The 15,416-nt window shown below is 38.3% G+C and overlaps 1 protein-coding gene across 1 annotated transcript in view; it reads right to left on the bottom strand.

Moving 5' to 3' along the window:
- Positions 1-15,416, bottom strand: part of ptchd4 (patched domain containing 4) — a 46,431-nt gene that overhangs the window by 19,684 nt on the left and 11,331 nt on the right. The gene's annotated exons all lie outside the window — the stretch shown is intronic.

The following is a 15,416-nucleotide window of genomic DNA, read 5'->3' as shown; positions in this document are numbered from 1 at the left end:
ACACAGCCATGTAAAATAAAAATACTTCTGCTTACTACCAATTGAAATGTTTGACTTTTTCAACATATTTTAATAAGAAAACAGCTACGTGTTTTAGACATTAAATCTGCAGTATTTTGGTAAGTAATAATTATTAAAAAAAATAAATTAAAAAAAAGACAGATCAATCGCATGGGAAAAATTATGATTCCCTAGATTTATCTTGCCTTTTAAATCTGTAAAGGTAGAGTCAGGGGTTTCAGATTAGGTGTTAATGATTAGACACTCCTTAGTAAGGAACAGGTAGAATCTGTCTTAATTAAACTTGTAACAGTGACGGTGTGCTATTCTCCTTGATGTTGAAGTGTATGGTAGCATCATGCTAAGATCTAAACACCTCTATAATTTCACCTAAGCTATAACACTTTTCAAGGATCCACTTCAAATAAGTAGAAATATGCAAGAAACAAACTCTTTGTACAGAGCCACTGCTGCCAATTCCATACGTGGATATATTTAATCTCACATACTATCATATACTGTATCTATGTCAAATATGTTGAAGTCAAGCGTCTGTGCAGAATCATGTTTCTGTGTTTTCCTGTTGACTCTCGCACAAAGGTCTGTTACATCAGAAAGTTAATTAAATCACTGGAGATCCTGATTTGTAATAATACATGTAAGTGTCAGTTTTTTTTGCTGAACAGCAGTTTATTGAGTTTTTGCAGAGGTCTTATGGTTTTCAACAAAATTCTGAATAAAGAATGGAATGTGGTGGAAAAAAGGCTCGAGGATGCTTAAACTGAAGAAGAAAGTGTTTTGCAGTGCCTCTGCCACATCATAACAGTAAAGAGAGTGCAGGGACCATTTCTCATTAGATTCAGCCTCTGATCTGATCAAATGCCTTTTAATGTTTTGAAATTTTCCCCAAGTGATTATTATTTGCCGTGACTGTCACAGAAAACCTACATCTGTCAACACGACTTCTGGAATAACATAACAGAAAAACATTGCTGTCATTCTCTCATCTTTGATGCAAACAGCTTCACAAGCAATTTCTGACTTCCAGTGCACAAAAATACCATAAAAGACTAAAACACAGTCAAAGGAAAAACACGGTTCACAAAACTTTTACCTTTTTTTATTGATCCATTAAAAATGAAAGACCTCACAGCTCTTTGATGCTATATTTAGAGCTGTTAAGAGGGGCCCGTTTGAGACCCCACTTCCTGCTGAAGGTTCCATTAAAAATGGATTACCCCCTCCTATACACACCTGCTCATCGACTCTCATCGGTACAAGTACCTCTCCTCCCAGTCAACATTCACACATTCAAACAATTGGCAGCGCTAATGAGAGGCTGAAATAAAGAAGGTAACACAATTGGGCATGTTCTCATCAATTACTGTTTTACTTTATTGGGAATTGTAAATTATTAAAACAGTGCACGTATCATTCAATCATGATTTGTTGGTTTGAAAACAAATCTCTGTCTGTATATATCTATCTAGCGTATTGAACCTAAAGGCTATGCGGCTCTGTTTCATCCTGACTTTGCACTCTCCACCTCCGTTGAAGAGATTCTCATAAACGACGACATGCACAAAAGTGTATATTATGGCGCCTCGGGCAAACTCCCTGGAGTTTTTCAAAGATGTGATTTTTGTATGAATACAATTTTATTTTCAAATTGAACTGACAGTAAACATGGAAAATAGCTGCCTAGAACAGTCATTTTGCCAGCTGCAGAGTAACTTGCAAAACCTGTAGTCTCTTCATCATGCAGCCATTAAAGGTTCATGTGTATATTGTTTTCTTTGACGGAACAGAGCATACACAAACCATTTTATCTCTTCTACCTGTGAATTTGCAAGGTGACAAAGTCAACCGACAAGTCTGCAGTTTACCAAATGACTTTTTGAGGCAGCTAATTTCTGTGTTTACTTGTTGGTCTTGAAAACAAACCTTTAAGCAAACATTTAAAATGATTGATGTAGACATCATTTTATTTTTTTTAAGCTTACCAGAGACTAGTGCTGGTTGCCCATCACATCCAACCCAACCAACAAAAGATTTTGCGAGAATTTGTTTGGACTCCAAAAAATGTAATTTTCAGTTCTTAGATTTTTTTTTCTTACAAACCTAGTGTGAGAAATAACTTCCCAAAACTATTTTTATACTTGCGTAAAAAAGACACAAAAGTACCTCCATATCATCTCTCTTCTACTCTAAAGCCCAAACATGAGGATGCTGATCTAGCAAAATACAGACCAGAAGCCTCCAGCAGCAGCATCAAATCCCAATTAAACCCCATAACACATCAATGAGGAATCATACAGCTACCTTATTAATCTCATGTAATATGTTTGAGGGATATGTGATGAGAAACTCAGGTTACCCCGAGTGTTGATTAGAATTCTCTCATATTTTTTCTGCATGCAGGTGTAAATCTAAGTTAAACCATATATTATACTCTGCTCTGAATTTAAATATGTCAGCAGCATTAGCTCTGAGATGCACCAATCTCTTTGAAGAGTATGACGGTATATGAGGCGATGCTGCATGTGTCTACTCGTATCTCTCACCTGCCTGCTTGTTTGTCATGACCACGAACATCTATACGGCACGTGTATATCGCTGCGCACACACGAACACACGTGTTCAAGGCCTTTCATTTATTCCAGCCATTCAGACACCCTGAGTCTGACCACACAAATTCTTTCCCATGCACTGTATTTTCAAGCATGGGAGAAGACACACATGCTCACATACAAACAACAGAGCTGGGTAATCTGAGTCGAGATAGGTAGCAGTGTGGTGGTTGGGAATACACGTGACTCTCCTGTAACGCAAAAGGGATGACAATGAGGCTGTGAAGCAGATTATCTGGTGTGTCTACTTATTTGTGTGGCGGATGCTGGAATCAGCACCTCTGCAGGGAATTTGTGTTCATCTTAAGATTTTCTAAAGATGGATGAGTTAAGGAATAAAGTGTGATCAAAGGAAACGTCTGAAGCTTGGGAAGAAACAGTCAAAACTTTGGCCCTCTTTTGATTGGATGGGTGGATGGAGAGTTGGGGGGAGACACAATTCACTAAATAATGTAGAGGAAGAAAATGTTGTTTTGTTTTGTTTTTTCTGTACAATTACAATGATGCTACTTAAACCAGACGGGACCTGAATGGGTTCTCAGTAGGTCTGAGATTCTGTATTTGATTCTCGTCAGCTTGCAAGTGAGTCGCCTTGTATACTTGTTATGATGTGATTTTAAAGAGTTAATTCTTAATTTAAATCATCTTCACAAAAGACCAAAAGGGATTAGGTTGAGACGGGTTTGGGACAAATCCGTTAAATATTCTGAAGTCGACGACACAACTGCAAAATGCTATTCTTGCAGGAGAGTGCTCACAACAAATGGGATGGGCATCTGCCCCCTTTTTCACTAAAAATGACTAAAAGCAAAGAAACATTTAGTTTGTGTAACTCTTATGGTAAAAAAAAGAGCACAGCACACAGTGATTCAACAACTATGCACTCCTATAGATGACAGAGAAGGTTCTTACAAATTAAAGAACTATTGCTGCTGTGGTATTAATGGCTTACACTGTTTGAATTGTGAGGCATTGTGCTTTCAAACAGTTTATCAAATTTGATTCAGAATATTGTAGCAGTTCTCAGTCATCCCAGTTACTGTTCAGTGGCAGAAACCTGACCCCTCAATTGACAGTTTTTTTTCATAAAATACAGTATATATTTTGTATTTATGTCGAGCAACAAAAGGCATCCTTGTATCTTTTCAACATTTACAATTATCAAATCAGTAATGATACAGTGAGAGCCAGAAACAAAACACATTTACTTTAAGTATTTCTGGAATATATAAGATTGGAGCCTCTTTATCTAACGTTTGTCATAAATTAAAAAAAAAAAAAAAAAAAAAGAAGCTTCCTAGTGATGGGTTCCGATCCATTTTACTGCCTATATTGATGGAATACTAGGATTTGTTGGGATCTTTGGACAGCTAATCCTAGATTGAATATTTCATTCATGTTCTCTATTTCTATTGTTTCTTTCAACTACAAAATGTGGTAATTAAGGAAAGGTACTCATTACAAAGGGGGGAACAAGTCCATTGTTAAACATCTACTATCCAACATGTTAAAGTAAGAACTTTTGATACAGACGACTGCTCGGCCTGTTGATGTTACATCGTGCCAGATTCTGTGACTTGTAGCAGAACAACAACAGGGTTAGCTTCAGGGAGGGCATGATGCATAAAAAAACATCAACCATGTATTTAACTGTCGAGTAGAATTAATTTGATTTTTATCATTATTTTTACTTTACCTTCTCCAACAATCATGCAACCGATCAATTAAGAACAAATGATGAAAAATGAGTCAGGACAGGGTTAATACATGAATGTCTCGGAGCAATGATCAAATATGTGGTGACACCCCCATAACCATAGAGTACAGCATAATGTCAATGGCTTACATTCATTAAATACCACAATTTCGATTAGTGTCAGGATCATGCTTGTTGGTCCTTAAATCACAATTAAAATGACTAATTGTATGATCATCATGTCTGGAAGAAGGTAGATTCTTAAATATCCAGTTATATCTGGAAAGTAAAACCCCATTTTCAAAATAGTTGGGACACTGTATAAAATGAATCAAAAAGAAAATAAAGAAAACGTATCAAATGCTGAAACTAAGAAATGTTATCATTTTTTGAAAAATATATGCTCATTTGAATTTGATGCCAGCAACATGTTTAAACATTTTTGGTACAGGGGCAATAAAGAGTGGAAATGGTTTGTACTGCTAAAAAAAAAAAAAACACGTGGAACACAACAAATTAAGTTAATCCATAACAGGTCAGTAACAATGATTGGGTATAAAAAAGAGCATCTCAGAGGCAGACTCTCCCCATCTTCCCCCCTTTTTCGATGTTACTTTTAGATTGCTTTTAACATTCATCAATTTAAAATTACAAGCGATTTAGGCACTTCATCACAGACTGTACATAAACTCTGGCAAAAAGTTAGAGAATCTGGAGAAATCTCTACACAATGGACTGAAAACCAATATTGGATAGCTGTGATCTCCAGGCCTTCAGTTAAAAACTCCATTGAAAACAAATGCAATTCTGTATACTTGTATCCTGACCCATTTAAAATGCAATGACACAAAGTGTAAAACTGTCTTGTGGTGTAATTAATTTAAATTTGAAAAAAAAATTGGAAATCAGTCCAATCCTTCGGGGCTGAAGAAGAGCGGGACAATCCAGCCTATTACCAGCTCACAGTTCAAAAGCCAGCCTCGGTGATGGTAGGAGGGTTAATTAGTGTACTTGGCATGGGTATCTTGGTACATCTAGGGAGGAACCATTATTGCTGAACAATCTATACAGGTTTTGGAGCAACATATGCTGCCATTGAGCCAACATCTTTTCCAGGGAAGGTCTTGCTAATTTCAGCAAAACAATGCCAAATTGTTTTGTTGCACATATTACAGCAGCACTATTCGATAGTAAGAAGAGTCTGGGTGCTAAACTGGCCTGCCTACAGAGCAGACCTGTCACCCATTTTGGCACATCATAAAACAAAAATTAGAACAAAGGAGACCCTAAACTGTTGAGAAGCTGAAATCCTATATTAAACAAGATTGGGAAAGCATTTCACTTTCAAAACCCCAGTAACTGATTCCCTCAGTTCCCAAATGTTTACAGAGTGCTGTTAAAAGTTGCTGGCATCAAATTCAAATTAAGAATATATTTTCCATAAAACAGTAACATTTGTCAGGTTCAATGTTTGATATTATGTCCTTTTTAATTTTGCGGGTTCATATGATTTGCAAATTATTACATTCTGCCTTATGTTCAATTTTTTTTAATTTTACACAGCAAAACTTTACACACAAGGTTGTACAAACAAACTGTAAAAAAAAAAAAAATGACAAGTGCATTTGGAACTACATTCAGATTAGATAAAATGATATCAAATGCCATGCCTATTGCTCAAACACCTGCACTATACGAAAATTATAAACGTGACAACACGGCTAGATGCCGTAGTTACAAATTGTGTTAGTTTCATTGTGGTCTACTTTGATTACGCTGTGACTTTTCCTTACTGCCATCGCATTAAGCTTTACCTGCAAGAAACATGCAGGCTTCTTGTACTCCAAATACTGCAAATTGCAAATTTATCTGTGCCATGTGTCTCAGCAGTGCAGAGATACTGAATACTGAATTTGTAAAGGAGTGAAGAAGCTAAATAAAATCAGTACTAGAACATGATACTGGGAATAGGACCTAGCATTATTTTCCCTGATAGGGCCGCATCGTAATAGAGCTCTATTAATTGATGTATATACCGGGTTTATGATTCCTCTTTGCAGGCCTTAATTACAACCCTTAAACTGTCATCCCACCATCAATCCAGAGCCACTCACGGCAACCACGTCCACTGATCGATCATTGGTTTTACAGCCCTCAGAAACAGGCAGGAATTCCCACAAAGCTTTTCAACGTCAGCAGAGATGACCACGGCTCATGGCTGGCTGTGAATGTTGAGTGTCACTATCTATCTTGCCCTGGCAGGAGATGAAAATATCAGTCCAAAAAAAACATCAAGGGACGAATGAAAAAAAAAAAAAAAATTGCTTGTTAATAATGCAGCAGCACTGACAAGAACATAACGGGCTCAGATTGATGTGGCCGAGCGCAAGAAGGAGAGAATGTTTTATGAAAACATCACTTTACACTGACTTAAACTAGACGACTGGGATGGCAACTTTTACTGTTTTTTGGTTTAAAATTTTTGTTGATTACTTGATGCACTTTTTAGCTTTTCAGCTGGTTTCTGCTGTTCTGCTATTCTCTTTTAATTCTGCGTGTTAGGTATGTTTTACTTGTGTTTGTAGGTACACATTTTAATTGTGTGTTCAGGGATTTTTTTGATAATTATCTTTGCACCCTGGTCCGGAGAAATTTAACCTCATTCCACTGTATTAATCTGGATATGGTCGGATTGACAAATAAATTAACCTTGAACCTTACTAACATATTCTGAGGGATCTGGGGGTTTTAGTCCCAGACTGTCAAGGCGGCGGCAGGGGCAACATAAAGTTCAAGGCGGGAAAGCCCATATTTGGGCCGGGCAGGAGCCGGGACATTGATACCACATCTCCACAACTCCAATCACTACAGCATAAGCATCAATGTAATTTTGAATACTAATACATTTAAAAAGACATTTTAAAGTATCAAAAAAGGATTTTTGTTTTAGATTTTGAATTGGGGCCAACAACAAAGTGTTCATGTTACCAGCCCTCCCACTGCAAACAGACTTCTGCTATGCAAAGTCTACTTGTAGGTACTCCAACAACTTTATATTTTATCCTATCTTCAGTGAGCGTAATTTAAGATCTAGGAATAGCTATACGATTCAATTTTGTTTTAATACAATTTTATTCATATAGCGCCAAATCACAACACAAGTTATTTCCGTGCACTTAAAATGGTAAAGTCCTTACAACAAAACTTAAGAACATGTGGGTGGATCTTAATTGTTCTGAGAATATTTACCACAGTTATTGTATGTGTCATTAAGGTTAAAAATTTAAATTGAAGCCTAAATTACTACAATCTCAGGTGGGGATATTACCTCGCAGTGTGCCTCCATTATATATTATTTCATGCTAAAATTAAATTACTACTCAGATTATGAAAATAATAAAGTTTGTGACTGATGTTGCTGGGGAGCATTTTATTTTTTGACCAAAGAGAAAACACCCATGCTCTCTTTGTTTATGAGGGTATAAATTTGTAATAATTAATATCTGTGATTCAAACTTGGCTGAAGAAAAAAGAGATAGGATTACAGCATATTAGTGTAGAGCACCATCATGTTTCAGTGGGATGTACAGTTGTAAATAAAACAGAGTTCTGGAAGGTCAATAAACTGACTTCATAGCCAGTATATTCAAAGGCAGACAGGCATTCACCACTTCCTTTGCAACATCCCAGTATATGTGTTTCATGAGTCCGGCTCTGCTTTCTTTCCTCTCCCCCTCTCCCTGGCCGTTTTTACACTTCTAAAAGCCATCACATATCCAGGGAGAGAAGGAAGTGACAAGCTCAGCTCAGCAGTAATTGGCCACCTCACAGATGACAAGGCAGATAGAGGCAAGGGAGAGACACAGGAGGAAAAGCTGCTCCATATTAAAGAAAGGCCCAAAGATATGTGGCGGTACCTGCCCCGTGCAGAGCTGCTTCCTTGACATGATTCAAAGGCCAGAGATACGACATTAGTTAGATTCTTAAGAGAGAATAATGGATTAGTGTTACTACGGATAAGGGGAGGTTTTGAAGCTTAACACTTAACGAGCCAAATACAGCTTCTTGAAGTACTTGGGTTTAATAAGAGTGGTCACAATGTTGAAAAAAGTTTGGGGGTTTTACAATACACAAGGTGCCAAATTATTGCAGAACAACACTGCAAGGGTCAACTGACTCAATATCTAACACGTATGCATGCTATTATCGTGCACCAAAGGATAAACCACCAATATAAAAGCCTTAGCAACAACATGAGAGTGGTGCAGTATTTCACTTGGATTCTCAAATGGGCACCTCCCTTCACAGGTGTTTTTGTCGAGTTCTTTGGAAGACTCAACAGTAGTCCTGGTGTCCCAGAACCTACTCCCCTCAATACTCACACCTCCACCCCCTGCTCTTACATCTAACCTAGTATGACTTGTGCCTACATACTTTGTTAATGCATGCTCAAAGCCACAACATCATACCTGCTATTCGATAGGGGCGAGCGAGTACACCATTATCACGTGTCTGTATCTGTTAAACTAACTAAATGATCTGTATCCGTAGCCGTACTCGGATGGGGCGGGGCTTAATCCGGAAGTGGGTGGGGAGTAACCAGACGTTGTTGATTTAAACCTGAAATTGATATGGATTGATCAGAAATTGCTAAATGTATTATTTATTAGAAAACTATTACAGAACAACCCCAGAATTGAGCTTCAGAGAAGTGTTTTTGATCATAAGAGTAGGAGAACTATTTACATAAACACGTTTTTCTTTTTTATAGTGAAAAGAAATATCCAGCTGGTCATATAAACAATACTTTGTATTTTGTTCAGCAAATACTATGTGTGTGTGTGTGTGTGTGTGTGTGTGTGTGTGTGTGTGTGTGTGTGTGTGTGTGTGTGTGTGTGTGTGTGTGTGTGTGTGTGTGTGTGTGTGTGTGTGTGTGTGTGTGTGTGTGTGGAGGAGGGGGTAGATCGTTAGCCTGGTTTTATTATTTTATTACGTAAACTGATGGTGGGAAGCTGGATGATTTATGCGTACATTGAAATATGCATTCAGAATTACATTATATTCTGACTGAGGGCGGTCAGCTCAGTGAATATATCTTAACGAGGTAGGAGCGAGTCAAAGACGGAGAATAAACCGGCAGAAGCAGAGTCACAAGCTCTAACTTGCGACTTGTCCGGTAAAAGCAAAGTTCTCGGCTGAAGATATTTCAGACGAACCTGATTGAAACGAGCCGATGCCAGAGATTAACCAGTTGTTATTATTTCCTGTAGACGCTGGACACTGACAGAGCGTGTCTCAGCGACTGTGTCTCAGCAGAGAGAGCGGCAGACTGTCAGCAGGAGGCAGGTCTCTGTGTGTAGCTGTGTGCACCTAGCTAGCATCTGTTGATTCCTTCAACAGCATGGATATTGACACATTTACTCGGATGACACTCAAACTCGTCAAAAGCTAGTGCACACTCATTTCAGCTCAGTACTCGTCCCATCCCTCCTATTCATGACCACCAACATCGTTCCTTTACCACCGAATCCAGTCTACTCTGCCAGTATGAATTGTGCCTACTTACTTTGGCAACGTTATCTTTGCTCAAAGCCACAGGATCATACATGCTACACATGACCACCAATATCATAAAAACGTTGTTTGCTCTTTGAGTGCTACATTTACTGTATGTGAAGTTCAATTGGGCTGCACGTGCAACCTCAGCACTTGCTAGTCAATTATTTATTTTCTGATGACACAGCTCTTGATTTAACTGTCCATCCATGTTGTGCCAATCACCCACAGTTCACTGTAGCAGCACGATAAGAAAGGTAGTCCATCCGTCCCCTCATCCAGTAACTCCAGCTCTTTTTGGGGGTTGGGGGGTGTCAAGGTGTTCCAATGCCAGATAAGATATAAACTATGCACTGTGTTCTGAGTCTATCTTAGACTCTAGTTCCGTGCTTAGAACACCTCCAATGGAAGCAACTGGTTCCTTTCAATGTATGGGGGTAACAACTCCACACCAGTGTCTGAGATCTGAGCTCCTCACCCTTTCATTAAGTGTAAGCCCAGCTACCCAACGAAGGTTATCAGTGATTACTGTAATTCATGACCGTGGGTGAAAGTTGGAACATAGATCGATTGGTACATTGAAAGCTTTGCTGCTCGGCTCAGTTCCCTGTTCAAAATGATCTGGCACAAAACCCACATTACTGTTGAAAGTAAAGGGGGAAATACTTGCGACCTGCATATAGTTATATATATATATATATATATATATAAAATATTGCCATGGTTAGGGTTTTATGTAGTTTTTATTTGGCTCTCAGTCATCATCCCTTACATCCTGACCAGTTTTATAATCCTGCCTGCAGTTTCCTCATAGCATGACTGCACAATCCCAACATCTCCCAGTGATGAGTGGTACCTCACCACACATAGAACTCTGCCTTTACTGTGGGTCAGTTATCAATTTCCATCCCATCAGATGGATTGAGAGATTTTTGGCTTTTATTCAGGAGTGGCTTTCATTTGGCCGCTTTACCGCCACGACCCAGTCGGCGAAGAAAGAAAGAAATGGCTGGATGTTGTGGTTATTCCAAACCTCTTTCACTTCCCAGTGATGAGGCCCAGTCTGCTCCTGGCAACTCCCACTACTTGTGCATTTTTTTTTCAACTTTCTGGGGATTTCTTCTCACATGGACCGGGTTCATAAACATTGGCCAATTGATTTCCACGACTTCAAACCAGTTTTCATGACCAAATACTCTGTAGATGTGGAAAGTATGTATAACACATTTCCCACAATAATTCCCAGCAACATTAATACTGATCAGGAATTTCCAATAATGAATTTTATTTAATTGGTGACTAGTGGCAGGTTATTATAATGATATGATCGTATCATGCTCTGCTGCCCAAATTATTGATTAATACAGATTAAAATTAAGTTTCAGATTACTAGACATATTTGAAGATTAATGCAAACATCTGCCACACTGTTTTACTGTATACTGTAGGCTATATATTTATATTAATAAAAATAGTTCCCATAGCTTTTACAACACTATTCAAGACCAAGATACAGGTTTTGCGTGACCATACGAAGCATGCAACAACATATAGCTGGGTTGGTAATTGCAAGTGGTTACATGTACTGTATGTCCAGTGCCATGGTTTCTTTTTCACAACAGCTTAATTTACATACCTCCAATGTAAGTCACCTATAAGAAAACGCAGTACCCTAAACAATGTAGTTAATACCCTTCTGGTTTTCTGGTTAAAGCCTTATTTGTGCATTGAGATGATGGAGAACTCGTTTACACTTCCAGCACCATTCTCTCAGCCCAATGAGAGAGAAAAGTAAACTTATATGATAAATATGTACAATACTGTACTTTTCTCAGATATTATTTTTGATTGCAAAAAGGGATGACTATTTGTGATTATAGTTGGATCTTAACATCGCAGCTAGTACTACAGCAGACATTTCAGACTCTGGCACCTCCCTGAGGTAGAGTCCAAACACAGGGGGCACACAAAGACAAGACAAAATCTCAACCACTAGAATAGTATTCTGTGAAGATAATAATTCTATACACAGATCCCAAGTGTTGTTGCAGTCTCCATAGAGGAGATGACAGGAGCCTGGACCAACTAAGAAGCCGTGGGACTATATTTAGATCACATAATTAGGTCTACGGTGTATCACCATCACAGATGAATCATGGGACTGAGCAGAACCAGGCACAGGAGTGGCTGTGTACTTCTGCATCTGGGAAGATGTTTGTTAGCATTAAGCTGCCAAATACAGGTAGCTGCAGGCTAACTCATTTGCAGGACAAAACATATAAAAGTTTAAACTCACTGTAAAATAAAACTCTTTTGAACTACATATTACTTAATACGTATTACTGCAGTATCACTATATAACAATTTTAGATGTTTGGTTTAAATTCAACTGAATTAAAGACCAGCTTAAGTTAGCATCACATTAACTTGGTTAAGCTGGTTAACGTAAATAGGGCAGTATAGCCAACAATAATATGTATCCACAAGGTAGTTTACAATGGCACAGAGGGAAAAGTTGGCCGTTGGGAAGATCAACATTTTCCTCAGATGTAGGTTATTATTTAAGTTATGAAGACAAACTCTATATGTCTAAAATTGCAATACATTAGCTTATCATCAAACGACAAACACATTTCTTTGGCCTCTGCCATTTCCGTAAACGTCAGCAAACACTTCACAACTCGTCAATTTGAGGCTTATAGAAAATTTCAAGTTCTGGCTTTGTGAATTGATTTAGACTATTCTTGTATAGGCTACACGGTAAATATGACGCCATTTGAACACAGCATTAGAACAAAAACTAATGAGCAAGGATCTGTTTGCCATCGTTATATGTGGCATTGTCAGGCATAATACTAAACTCAACACACACACAACCTTATTTGTTCTTTAACAAACCAGACGCAGGCTAAAAACAGGAGACTCTTTAACTGACTCATACCTCACCATCTTTTTCTCTCCCATAGTTTTTGCTTATTATCTGTTGTCTCCATTCAGTTCCCTCACTCGCGTAGTTTCTCTTCTTTCTTTTGCAGATGTCCCGCCATGGAGCTGCATGTCTCTGCACCACTTACAATAATAATGTTGTTTATGCATGTCTTGATTCAGTAGTAAAACATAATAATATAAAACATAACTCAAGGGGCAATCAATACATTACATTACATCTCATTTAGCTGACGCTTTTATCCAAAGCGACTTACAATAATCATCTGAATTAAGAGATACTTTGAACAAATGTTGCTGACATTTACAATATGTACCTTTTACTTGAAATGGAGTATTTTTAGATTGCAGAATTCCTACTTTTTTTTTTCATCTCGACCACATATTTCATTATCACAAATACACACATTTTATGATTCAGTTAAGCACCATTTTGTGTGTGGGGGTTTTATTTTGAGTTTTGAATGTCACACAATGTGTTGAAGCCGAAACATGTTTTTTCTCTGCTGTTGATGGTTTTTAAAATCCTTATAAACAAAACCAAAATGATTAAATCATATATTAAAGATTTCAACTCATAATTCTATTCAACCTAAAGCGTCAATTCAGTTAGAAAAAAAAAAAACAACAACATCTAAGCAGTGGTAATATGTCTCAGCAGGGGGCGCTACACTGCCATGACAGATTGGGTATCAGTTTCTATTTCAGTTCCTAGTGTCTGCCCTGATGTGGCGTTGATATAGTGATAGGCGTGTGTCTCAGCCAGGACCTCCGAAGAGGAGGGTGGACATCTGCTGTCTTTGAGGTCCTGTCACATGAAATTACAGACTTAATCAAGTCTTTTCCACCTCCTCCCTCTCTATGTGTCTTCCTCTCCATCTTCCCCTCTCCTTTACCACGTTATCTATCTCAGTTCAAAGCCCAGGCCAGACTCTTCCTATGCTCCCTCCCTTTTTTTCTTTCCAATACATCACATATGTTTTTCTCTTTTCTCTTTTCTCCTTGACTTTGCTTCTTAGCGTCTCTCACCACCCCATCACGCCTCCAGCCCTCTCCTCTTCCTCCTCCCCTGCCTCTAGGTCAGACGGAGCTGATCTAGCCTCCTGTTCCTGACTCTTACTTAAACTTAAGTTATGTCAGCAAGCCTGCAGCGGAGCTGTACCAAAGCCCCAGGGATCCGGTGACCTTGGGAGTGCATAGGAAGGAAATGCAAGATATACTGTAGAGTAAATGAACAAGGTATAGCTGAAGAGGTAAAGAGAGGAAGAGAAGGGAGAGCGGAGAAGGGGAAGGGAGTGACGATAACAGAGCGTGCAGAATGGGAGATAGAGAAAATACAATATATCACATTGCTGATTTATTTATAAAGGATTAGTTCTTAGTGCAGAGTCAAATGTCGTTAGCATGTCTGAGGATTTTCATTGGTTTATTTTTTTTCTCAGAAACCTGAAAAAGGTTTAGTGTTTTTTCGGTACAGTTTTTTCTGTATTTCAACCTTCATAGTTAACCTATAGCAACCATTGGAAACTACTGAGGTTTGGTGCTTTGTACCTGTTTCTAAGAATTTGGGTTTTTTAATACATGCAGAGTTTATCATATACAGTTAACAAGTCATTTTTAGGTGTTTATGTTGAGAAATAAAACATTCATTCTGTAAATTCAGATATGTTTCCTTAAAAGAACCACGTTCTTAGGAAACGTAAGGAAGAGTGACCTCTTTTATGCCACAGCTCCAGTGATAGCCATTGCCAGACGGATCATGTTTTCAGGATGTACATCCGTCCTGTTCTCATTAATTAGATATCTCAACTCTTTTGTGAGGGATATCTTAAAATGTTTCACAGATGTTCACATGGACTCAAAGATGTCCTAAGGTCAAGTTCATTGAGACCTCACGTTTGTCCCATTCTTATAAAGGCGATGCCATGACTCAGGAACAGTATTGGAAGATTGTGACCTCATTTCACCTCTAGTTGGATACTGAATTGGTGACACTCATCTTGGGCATCTACCTTGAAACTGTGATTATTGTGTAGCTCTTCTGTGCTGTGGGTTGAAGGTGTGTGTGACATGTCCATGTTTTTGAATTTGTAGCACCGTCATGGCTACAGCTTGGTGTTATCTTAGAATCAGCTTGTAAACACATACGGATCCCTTCAAAGTCTTCACTACGTCTGGATGAGCCTGGGTGTAAACTGCCACTTGACTGGTTAACATACAACCGCAGGGCAGTAATTCTTGTTTGGACAGTATACTTTCGTTTGCTTTGTAACTTTCCAAGTCAGTTTATCAGTTCATGATAACGCACCCATTCCTATTATGTGCTTCTTGAATAGTTGTTTCTGCAAAGAATCAAATGATGAAAGTGTGAAATATGAATTTGGCTTCATGGTGAATCGCAAAAGAATCCCATAGCATCCATTCAGTGTTGCCTCCCGTGTTAGGTATAATGTGAGATAGTTTATTATCAAATTCAGTACAATGATAGCATCGCTTGAAGGTCGAATCAATATCTACCCAACAATTTAATGGGTTTTAAATGCCCAAAATCTCCAGGAAAAAAAACACCAAAAAACTGCTTAACGAAA

This window comes from Brachyistius frenatus, unplaced genomic scaffold (genome assembly GCF_029030835.1).
Source record: "Brachyistius frenatus isolate BFR_SWC_R1_liver_20210118 unplaced genomic scaffold, ASM2903083v1 Contig_44, whole genome shotgun sequence".
NCBI classification, from domain to species: domain Eukaryota; kingdom Metazoa; phylum Chordata; class Actinopteri; family Embiotocidae; genus Brachyistius; species Brachyistius frenatus.
The sequence above is the reverse complement of the archived record's forward strand: the minus strand, read 5'-3'. Positions and strand labels throughout refer to the sequence as shown.